This window comes from Oratosquilla oratoria, chromosome 38, assembly GCF_046742065.1.
Source record: "Oratosquilla oratoria isolate Oo_2021 chromosome 38, ASM4674206v1, whole genome shotgun sequence".
In the NCBI taxonomy this organism is placed as follows: Eukaryota; Metazoa; Arthropoda; class Malacostraca; order Stomatopoda; family Squillidae; genus Oratosquilla; species Oratosquilla oratoria.
In genome coordinates, this window is record NC_134814.1 from 5371693 (window position 1) to 5378609 (window position 6917).

At 47.2% G+C, this 6917-nt stretch overlaps 1 pseudogene; it reads left to right on the plus strand.

Annotated features, from left to right (window-relative positions):
- Positions 1-5604: 5604 nt before the first annotated feature.
- LOC143019734 (uncharacterized) lies at positions 5605-6675 on the plus strand (annotated as a pseudogene).
- The last annotated feature ends 242 nt before the right edge of the window (positions 6676-6917 follow it).

Below are 6917 nucleotides of genomic sequence, written 5' to 3' on the forward strand. Positions count from 1 at the left end.
CTATCTACCACCCTTCCCTCCACCACCCTCCCCCATGTGTACTTATGCTTGACTTTCTTCCGAAACACTGTATTTGCTATCATCAACTCTCTTTCTAGACACATTTCCACCATCAACTCTCCACTACGATTCTTTCCTGGAACTCCACACTTCCCAACCACTCCATCGATTGGACCATTTCCCACCCTAGCATTAAGGTCTCCCAGTACTATTACATTGACATTTCTTCCTAAACCCTCTATGCACTCATTTAAATCTATCCAAAAGGCCTCCCTTTCTTCCATGCTCTTCTCACTGCCCGGCCCATATGCACTTACAAAGACCCACATCTCCTTTCCCAGTTTCACCTTCATCCACATTATCCTTGAGGAAACCTCCTTCCACTCCACTACCCCTTTACCTATCTCCTCACTTACTAGAATAGCCACCCCTTCCCTCCCTCGCCCTCTCTTCACTCCTGATAACCTCCCACTTACACTCCCAAACTTACACTCACCCTTCCCTTTCAACTTAGTTTCACTCAAAGCCAACACATCCAACTTTCTTCTCACAAACATACTACCTATCTCTTCCCTTTTACTCTCATCTGTACCACATCCACGCACATTAAAAGACCCAAACCTTAGGGTGCTGGCCCGAGGCCCTCCAGCACCCCTTATGCCTTTCCTTTGCTTTTTAGGAATCTGCCCCTTGGGGCTACAGGGAGAAGGATGCCTAGTCCCTCTCCCTGTCCCTTTCTTCTCGCCTCTTACGATCCAAGTGGGAAACAATGTTGAATTTACTCTATTTCATCATTTCGGTCACTCGATACACATGGCTCTCTTTACCAAATGTAAATACAAGCTAGGCCTTTCCTTCAAGTTGATCAAAAAAGCACTGTACATCAGTTAGTTTCTAGATGTCTGTTCTTAACTGTGGTTCGCGCTCAAGTGTGATATGGTTTAACGTCACAAACTCCCCCCTAACAGGAGGCTAGGACGAGGCCCCTTTCAGAGGACTTTGTAGCATGGAATTTAATGAACCATGCCCTTTGTTCAACTTCACCAGTGGCAGGATTCGAGCCGCCATCTCCTCGACCTTCGACGCAAGTAATGACGCCCTAACCTGCTCAACCAGCGGAGGTGATGTACAGGGGTGAAATAAAAACGTACAAAAATGTCAAAGGCACTCATTCACTCTGTACAATCACAACGGAAGTTATCACCCAGAGATGCCCAGGAGGCAGGCAGGCTTGAGGTCCATGGCCCAAATTATGTCCTTTGGGGGTGAGCAAACATCTTCCTGTCAACCTCAGACACTCCCTCATCCAAAGGAAAGGTCATTCACTTGCATTCAGTAATGAGGGTGACAAATTCTAGATATTCAACTCTGGTAACAAAACAAAAGGGATAAAATTGACATAAAAGGTAACAAAAGGCAAGGTAAGAAAGTATACATACATATACCAAAGGATTTCCCCCCCCCCCACATGGGGAGTAGCCAAAAATAAAAAGGCATACAAACCACTCCCACCCATTCCATTTCCTATATATTCCACTCCCCTCCACCCTCCTTCCTGTCTTGGCACCTCCTGGATGATGGGTCATCCCTACATCCTGTCCACTGCCCTGGGTCAGAAGCAGTGTCGCAAGACAAAGCACATCCACAGCAAGGCCGCTTCATAAATTCGGCGACCCCTCTCTCTATCCCCCACCCACTCCCCCTCATGCATCAAAGCATCATCTATACACAACCCCTCTCCATTCACCCCTATCTTCTGTCCTCTCCCGTCCTTCCTCCACAGACATTCCTCTCTTTTGCAATGCCCCTTTCACCCCATCCATCCACCTCATCCTAGGATGCCCCCTCATATTCAATCCTTCCACCTCTGCCTTCCACACTTCTTTTACTAATCTTTCTTCACTCATTCTTTCCATGTGTCCAAACCATCCTAATACCCTTTCATCAACCCTATCTCCCATTCCCTTTCCACCCCTGTTCTCCTCCTCACCACCTCATTTCTCACTATCTAGCCTAGTAATCTCTATCATACTTCTCAGACATTTCATCTCAAACACATTCAAACTCCTCTCTTCCTCTCTCATGTTCTATGTTTCTGCCCCGTACAATGCTGTTGGCACAATCACTCCTTCATATGCATGCTCTGCCTTTGTAATCCTTTGGTCTCTTAAGGATGTCAGTCTTTGTGCTGGACCTTCAGGTGTGCTGCAGATAAGGTAGTCTTCACCATCGGCAACTACCCGAGCATCAATGATATACATCTCGTTTCCTTGCTGAACCACCAAGTCAGGCTTCCTTAGCCCTGCAGGAACTCTAAGGTTCAACTTTTGATTATTTTGTCAATATCATGCTGCTCAGATAATAGCTTCTCCAGGCCTTCCCACAAAGTCATGGTGAGCTATGCATGGTCCATGGCTTTCGGGGCACACCTGCAGGACATGCACTAAAGCCTTGGATTCTGCACAACCCTTATCGCAGCACACATCTAGCCCAGCACTCTACGCTTCTGTCGTACCTAGGTAGGCATGACGTTAACTCGGTTTAACAACATCAATACACTGCCAGGGATGCTCACATTATCATCCAAGTTCCAGGAATGTGGCTCAGGAAACCCCATTTGACCGCATCATGAAGCCAGCTTGTCCAGTCATCCAAAACCTCTTTTGCTGAGAATGGTCATTCCATGGTACTTAACCAATTCAGTATGTAGGCATCATGAGGTGGAAGTGGGTACATAAGGATACCAGCATCAGTGTCTTGACTATATGTATTTTCTTGTGGTTGTACACAAGTTATCCCCAACATCTGAACTGGTTTGATCACGTTTTGTTTATTATTCCTCTGAGTAAAAGAACTTCCAGACCCTCTTATGCCTTTGCTTTTACTTTTAGGAATGTGCCCTGTGGGGCTACAAGGAGAAGGATGCCTAGTCCCAATCCCCGTCCCTTTCTACTCGCTTCTTACGATCCAAGTGGGAATACTTGGGTGTACAGGGTGCAGGGATGACCCGTCATCTAGGAGGTGCTAAGATGGGAGGGAGGGTGGAGGGATGTGGAGTGTTTTCAGGGATGGAATGGGTGGGAATGATTTTATGCCTTTTCCTTTTTGGCTACCTCCCTAGTAAGGGGGAAAAAGCCTTGGTATATGTATGTATGTACGAGTAAAAGAATGAGTAATACAGCAGTGACTTTATATTTTATAATGCAAGTAGTGTGATGAATTGTACATATGGCAGCCAATGCTGTGCATGAGAATTCTACTCATACTGAAGTGGTTAACTTTCCTGTTGAAGTGCTGTTGCATCTGTGTGAAGAACCTGGTCTTCAAGGTTTGGATAACCGGGTCACTTGAATATGCAAGTTGACCGATTCGGTTGGCCCCAAGTAGCAGGACCGCCACCCTCAGGTACTCGTGTCCCAGGACTCCAGATTTTACTGGAACAGAGGTATCCCAAGGTTACATCACTAGGTAAACATAACCAGGATCTGACCGCCTTCCTGATCTTGCGATCCCAAATCTCGAGCTGGGTCGATGAGACTTTGCCCAGCACGAGACTGACTGTGGAGAAGACCAAGAAGGAGATGGACCCTCAGCACATAATTTCTGCTGTGGCTTAAGGGGAGCTTCCGACAGATTACCCAGGGGCCCACTAATGACAGAGGAGCTATTTAGGGCAGCAATGTTGGCACCAATGGGGATCCCCAGGTATCTGTACGTCCCCCCCCCAATATCCATGGCCTGCATGGGTATGGGGCAGACATAGATGGACAGTCGGCTGTCCAGCATGGTCCTCTTCCTCTTCCTGTCCACCATGAGCAAAGATGTGCACTTGGACTGGTTGAGAGAGTCCCGCAGAACCAAGGGCTTCCTCGACACTTCGCAATTGGGCATTTAACCCAATGGGTGTGTGCCATGATTATAAGATCATCGGCAAAAGCACGACAGGAAACATGCTGGTCTCTGATTATCACCCAAGAGTCTGGGTTAAGCTGAGCTTGTCTATCACTGCACTGAACAGCAATGGAGACAAGGGGTCACCCTGCTTAAGTCCACAATTTGTGGTCACCAAGCACATCAAGTGTTCACCTGATATACTCGTTGAGTAGGCCCAGGACTCCTAATCGTTCTGTGGCTCTGACAACAGTGTCAAAAGACACTCCCTTGTATCCAGGAAGGCCATGGATAAAGGGGAGATCACATCTTTGGCCTCCTGAATCAGGCCAGTCAGCAGAGTCACTTTTGTTTGTCAGCATGCCACCTAATCAAGAGGCCAAGATATTGTGCAAGGTCTGAGTCACCAGGGAGGCTGAAAGTCTTCCTGGTCACTCGCACCACACACTTTTAGGGTAAGCGTCACCCATGCTGATCTCGGTGCATGGACAGTAACTGGCCGCAAACCAGAGGTTGTACATGGCAGAAAGATCTTTTACAAAGGGATTGAAGGAGTTCCTTTTTGACCCCATCAGGACCTGCGGCAGAATTCTTGGTCTTCCTCATAGTCCGGAAGACCTGGTCAGCTAAAATTGGCGAGAGCATCTGATTATTATTCGGGCAGATGGGGTCCACCGGCCTAGCACCCGGCTTATCCATCCGCTCAAAGATTGGATGCCAAAAGGAAAGGAAGTCCTGAGAGGATGGGGGTTTGTTGCTCTTCATCCTTTGGAGACGATAGATTGAACCGTCTCGGATCTCTTCACCTTGAACAACTCCTGGATCTGCTGGTACTGTATCCGTTTCCTCCTCCTCTGGGAGAGGGGCGCTGTCAATGTCAGGACAGGTGCATCCACCCCGAGAAGGCAGGCTAGATACTGGTGCTCATGCCCACAGCATGCTCCTCTAGAAATGAGGTGGGATCCTCCTCTCTCTCAACAGCAGACAAAGATCTGTGAAGGAAACCAAGATGCAGATCTGGATCATGCTTGGTGGTATCAAGTTCCCTGCTGGTTGCATTCAACAGGCCTGCCACCAAGTTGTGCCAAGCGTTCGAGGCCAGCATCTTCATCAGTGGTGGCATTACCAATCTCTCCCTGGCTGGAGGGGGTGAAATGTAGCTAGCTGAGGTGGTCGCTGCCATTGTGATAGATGCCAGTGTAGGAGAAGGACCCCGAGCTCGCTGGAGCTTGATGAGGTCCGCTAAGTGGGCTCGGTAAGTAGCCTTCTTCCTCTGACCCTTGGACTATGGTCTTATGAGGAAGGGTGCCCAACACCCTCCGATTCATGTTGAGGGCTTCTCCCTCATGCAGGAGTACAGAGGCCGCCTCCTGCACAATACATTTTAACACATCAAATAAATTCTAAAACACACAAATTCCACCTTCTCTTTCGGGATTGTGGTACATCATCATGTGTACAATATATTAACCTACTAAAGCGCATTCCCACACTTAGTTTTTTCCCGCTACATTGCACCGTCCTCCCAGACTAGCGTTGCCTCATGTCCTAAAAATTGCGTTCTTGGGGTGGCCCATTATTACATCCACTAACGTCTGTTACCCCCAAACACTGGTAATTTCTACAATATATTAACATACATTAACGCGAGCGTATGTTTGCCCCATACACTTTCCTCACCTCATTTTTAGCGCTAACTTGACCCAGGCATGCTACATTGACCTGACACTACAACAAAGGCGAGGTTATCAGTTCATACAATGGCTACGCTGCGTACTGGGTGTTCTAACACGTACTTCAATTCGATCAAAGTTTTTCTCAACGACGACACTGCCTCAACCTTCTTCAGAAACCACGGGGTACTTCCTAAAGAAATACATTGCCCTTATTGTGAACTTCCCTGTACTTATAGGGTAGACAGGCATTCGTGGTATTGTGGCCGTTGGAAAAAAAACTGCGAAAACAAAGCGAAGAAGACAGAGCAATTTCACGACTTCCGATTATAAAGGGACTTTCCTAGAGGGAACGCACTTAAAACCCTCGCAGATACTCTCCTTTGTGAACCACTGGCTTCACAAACAGTGGAACCATCAAACTGTTCTAAAGAGTTTGAAGTGGGCTCCAACCACTAGTGTTGACTGGCGCAGTTTCTGCTCCGAGGTCACTGAGCGTTGGTTCGACAATCAGGAGCCTACTGGGGGGGAGGGCATCGAGGTCGAGATTGACGAAACACTTTTTGTCAAGCGAAAATACGGTTGTGGTCGCTTCACAAAACAACTGTGGGTTTTTGGTGGCATTGAAAGACTCACCAAAAAGTGCTTTCTTGTGCCTCTCCTCAACAAAGACAGGAGTGCTCGTACGCTCGTGCCTATTATTAAACAGTACATTAAACCAGGGAGTGTTGTTTATAGTGACTCCTGGCGGGCGTACAACCAACTGTGTGAGGAACGTTACAGCCACTTCGTCATAAATCATAAAGAACACTGTGGATCCCACAGCGTTCCCACATCTATCCTTTCTTCGCTACATTCGAGCGTTATTCTGAGAGTATCGTTGTCTCATCTTCCTTTTCCTTATATTGGAGCCATGTTCGGAGAGTATCGTTGCCTCATCTGCTTCATTCCCAACTTTAGTGGTTACGTTTACTTATAAGGTTAGGATACGTTAGGATAGGTTACGTATTACAAAAATATTAGGTTAGGTTTTGATGGTTTGGTTAGGTTAGGTTTGGTTAGGTTTGGTGAGGTTAGGGGGTGGTTAGGTTGGGTTAGGCTAGGGTTAGGTTAGGTTACATTAGGTTTGGTTAGGTTCAGTTAGGGTTAGGTTAGGCTAGGGTTAGGTTTGGTTAGGCTAGGTTAGGTTAGGGTTAGGTTTAGTTAGATTAGGTTAGGTTGGTTACGGTTATGTTGGGTTAGGTTAGGTAATTAGGTTAGAGTGTGTTTAGGTTAGGGTTAGGGTGGTTAGGTTAGGTTTGGTTAGTTAGGCTAGGGATAGGGTAGGTTATGTTGGTTAGGGTTAGGTTAGGT